Raw genomic sequence first — 5000 nt, forward strand, 5'->3', positions numbered from 1 at the left:
AAAATAAAAGAAAAAGAAAGAAAACGTACAACTGAAAATGAATGAATAAATAAATTAAAGTTGATTAACTGATAATGATAATTGATGATAATTGATTGATGATAATAATAAAAATAATAATAATAGTAATGATAATAATGATAATAATAATAATAATAATTGATTGATAATAATGATAATAATAATTGATTGATAATAATGATGATAATAATTGATAATGATGATAATGATGATGATTGATCGATAACAATAATAATAATAATGATAATAATAATAATAATAATAATAATGACAACAATATTGATGATAATAATAATGGTAATAATAAAAATGATAATTATAATGATAATGATAAAAACGACAATAATGACAATAATAATGATAATAATAATCATGAAAATGATAACTAGAAGCACTCTGAGAGCGCATACCTCCGCCATGGCAATACGATCACTGATAGAAGAAAAATAACATTTGAAGAATTACTTTAAATTACTTTAATTACTTTACTTACTTTAATTATTACTTTAATTACTTTAAAATCTTTCTCGAGTCCACTTCCTCGGTGGAGGTAATAGAGGCAATGATAATAGTAATAACAGTTATCCTTATTGCCACGTAATGATAACAATGATTGATAATGATAATAACGATGATGATTATGTGGTTTTTCTTTTGGCGTTTATAAAATTACATTGTGGATAAAAAAAGCGATATGTATGTCAACAACATATACTCTTTTGTAGGAAAACACACATAAACTAAAAACATATATATTGACTTAATGAACATGCCTTTATGTATGAAAACAACAATAACAATTAAAAAACGGAATTATAGAGACATAAACATACTACATATCTATAAATGCTTAAACATTAATTGAATATGTATGATGATGATAATTACAACAATGGTAATAGTTACAGTAATGGCAGAAGGATTTGATAACTGAAATACTAACAGACAACACAATACCAGGGATAATAATGATGATAATGGCAACTGCAGCAACAGATGCAATGGTATTGATGTTAATGATAATCATGATTGCACTATTCTAACTATACGTAAAATAATAATGGTTTTAGCAATAGACACAATAGTAATATTAACGTTTAGTTAATGATAATAATACGAAATAAGAATAAGAAAATTGATAATGATAACAGCCACAATAACAATAATGACAGCAATGGTAATGACAATAATGATGATGACAACGGTGGCAATCATATCAAAAATGATGTAAGATAGCAAGACTTATTGGCTTCTATGGAATTAGCAGAAAAAGAGGAATATTGTGATTATGTTGGGTTAAGCCCGTGCGGTCAGCGAGGTCGCAACAGGAAGGCTGCATTGACTCCATGAGTTTTCTACAGAATCTGAAAGCATAACGGCATTAACTCGCTCCAGGTAAAGACGGGATATATTTTACCTGAAACTATAAGTACATGAAACTTATTAACGCGTGCTGGTAAGGAAGGACGTGATGCATTTTGTCCGAAACTATAATCTATACATGAAGTTGTTGACATTTTGTGTCGCTTGACCACTTTGTATTAAAGTTGTGTGTCTATAACTATTTGACCTTACCCAGACTTCGCCTTCAGTCAAAGCAATGAATTTTGAATAAACTATTATCCAAATTGATTCATTTCAGCTATCAACGAATCTAGACGGGGGGGGGGGGAGGGGGGGGTAATGCGTTTCACAATCAAGTTATGGTTAAAAATTACGTTCGACCTAATCATATGATTAATATTTGCCGCAAAGGATGACAGGGCTGAGCTCATGATATCCACACGGAGAACTTGCTCAACTTTGGACAGTAAATTTGGCTATTCACTTCACATTTTAGAGGAATCCAATGCAATAACGTGGGGGGGGGGGTACTAGTGTCAATCTGTAGTTTTGCAAAATTATAAGATGCAGATATAAGTAGCGATAAAGTGCTGAGCATTATCATCATCCTTTACATCGGGATTTCTTAGTTAATGTTTTTATTTTCTCTTTACTATAAGATAATAATAATGATACTACAATTACTACTGATAATAATGATATCAATGATGTCAATACTATTTTTAATAATGATAATAAAAACACTAATAATAGTACCGTTGATGATAATGATAGTAATATCAACAATAACAATGACAATGACGATAAGTAATAATAAAAAATATAATGATGATAAGAATGATGATAAGAATAACAATAATAATAGTAACTATAACGATAATAACAATAATTGTGATGATGATGATATAGTTTTCACAGTAATAAGGATAATGATAGTGGTAATAATGATGATAATGTTTACAATAACAATGATGATAATAACAATAGTATTAAGGATAACAATAATAACATTAATGATAGTTAATGATTATCACAATAAAAATCATCATGATGATAGTTATAACGATAATCATGATACTAATAATGGTAATAATAAAGATAATAATAACAATAATCAAATCAATAATGATGATGAAAATGATGATAATGAAAATGATAATAATGACAATATTGAAACTAATAGTAATAATAACGATAACGATAATGATGCTGATGATAACTAGGATAATAATAATAATAATAATGATAATGATAATAATAATAATGATAATAATAATAGTAATAATGATAATGATAATAATAATAATGATAATAATGATAATAATAACAACAATAATAATAATAATGATAATGATAATAATTATAATAATAATAATAATAATAATAATAATAATAATAATAATAATAATAATGATAATAATAATAATAATAATAGTAATAATAATAATGATAATAATAATAATAATGATAACAACAACAACAATAATAATAATGATAATAACAATAATGATATTGATTTGATAATGATGATAATGAAATGCTTATAATAATAATAATGATGATGATGATGATACCAATAAACACAATCATAATATAATAATGATATTTGAATGACTAGAAATTAAAAGGAAAATTGCAATATTGATAATTACCTGATGTTATTGTTGTGCATTTGCTTACCTGTAATTTTTACCTTATCTGAAATGTTTTCTATTCTATATGAGTTAATTAGAGTACTAATGATGTTGATATGGTTACGAAAATTGAATCTATAATTAACTATAATACAATGATATTAGGTTAGCTCTGAGTCAGTTAAATCCGTTGTTTTCATAATATGCTTATATTGTGGATGATGATAATGAAAATGATAGTAATGCTAATATTGAGAATGATGATAATAATGATAACGATAATGATAATGATAATGATGATAATGATGATAATAATAATAATAATGAAACGATAATGAGGATAATAATGATAATAATAATAATAATAATAATAGTGATAATGATAATAATAATGATAATAATAATAATAATAATAATAATAATAATAATAATAATAATAATAATAATAATAATAATAATAATAATAATAATAATAATAATAATAATGATAATAATAATAATGATAATAATAATAATAATGATAATAATAATAACAACAATAATAATGACGATGGTAGGATTAGTGTGGACTGTTAGTTATGAAATAGATTCGATATAAAAATATTTGTATGAGTTGTGTTAGATTATGGTTGTGTTAGGGGCGTGTTAAATAGTTATTTTCACTGGTGTTAAGGAATGACCACAATAAATTAGTTTATTTTTAAGGTTTCGTGATATATTGCAAATCTGATTTTTTTTCTTTTTCTTTTTTTTTGTTCAGTGATCTGCGTTTTAATAATTCTCTTCCTTTTTTTTCTTTTTGGATATCCAGCTTTTTTTATATATGATTTTTCCTTCGAGTTCTGCTTTGCCCTTCCCCCTCCCCCTCCCCTGCCGGCGCCTTTCCTCCTCCCTCCCTCCTCCTTCCTCCCTCCTCCCTCCTTCCTCCCTCCTCCCTCCTTCCTCCCTCTCTCCTATCTCATCTCTTCGGTTATTCTCCTTTTTCCCAGCTCAAGTGCGCTCTAGCCATCAAGCTCCACTTGGGTGTTCGAGATCCTTCCTCCTTCAGAATCACTTAACCCACCTACCTCGCTCCTGTAGGAGGATGCCCCGCCCACCTGTCGTCCTAGCTCCGCCTCCCCTCGCTCGCTCCGCCCCCAAGAGGGTGGGGCTCGATCTCCACCTTCGCTCGTCGGGAGATCAGTGAGCTTTTGCCTGTCGTCGAGGGAGGTTGTCGCTGCTCTTCGGTCCTCGGGCTCTCTCGACGTGAACTGCGGAAAAAAAAGTTACTTTATCCGGAAGGGGTTTTCTTAAAAGCATTTCCGGCTTTTTTCTTATTCTCGAAAGGTGATTCTACCTGCCTCTTATTTTTTTTCTTCTTCAAAATGCAGGCAAACAAATTAGACAGCTGTGATTTGTAGGCCTATATGTGCCATCCGACATTTTTTTTTACTGATCCATTAAATTTGCGAGGGAAATCCACACGCAAGTAAGTAACCACAAAAAGCTTTACATAAAAGTAAAAGACTAAAGATGAAAGTTTTTCTTTTTTATTATTAATGAGAAGTTTAAAGTTTAACTGTTGCCATCTTAACGACGTAACAATAAGTGTTAACAAGCCAATTACACTTCAAAATTCGACGCTGTGAAAGGCCGACTGCCCGTCATCATCATCGTCACTATCATCGTCATCGGCATCATCTTTCCCTTCCTGCTCATCGTCATCGTCATCGTCATCATCATCATCATCATCGTTATCATCATCGTCATCATCATCACAACCACCACCACCGCCGCCTTCACCATAATCATCACCACCACCACCACCATCAAAATCATTACCATTATCATCATCACCACCACCACCACCTCTACTACCACCGCCACCACCATCATCATCACCACCACCACCACCACCACCATCATCACCACCACCATTACCATCACCACCACCACCATTACTATCACTACCACCACCACCATTACCATCATCACCATCATCACTATCAAAATCATTACCAT

The 5000-nt window shown here is 30.1% G+C and overlaps 1 protein-coding gene across 1 annotated transcript in view; it reads left to right on the plus strand.

The window, feature by feature from the left end:
* Nucleotides 1–4186: 4186 nt before the first annotated feature.
* The window catches only part of LOC113809952 (leucine-rich repeat and immunoglobulin-like domain-containing nogo receptor-interacting protein 1), a 145076-nt gene continuing 144262 nt past the window's right edge, over nt 4187–5000 (plus strand). The window contains exon 1 of the mRNA XM_070129947.1: nt 4187–4325. The gene's annotated coding sequence lies outside the window, so the exon portion shown is untranslated. The remainder of the gene's footprint in view (nt 4326–5000) is intronic.

This window comes from Penaeus vannamei, chromosome 14, assembly GCF_042767895.1.
Source record: "Penaeus vannamei isolate JL-2024 chromosome 14, ASM4276789v1, whole genome shotgun sequence".
Taxonomy (NCBI): domain Eukaryota; kingdom Metazoa; phylum Arthropoda; class Malacostraca; order Decapoda; family Penaeidae; genus Penaeus; species Penaeus vannamei.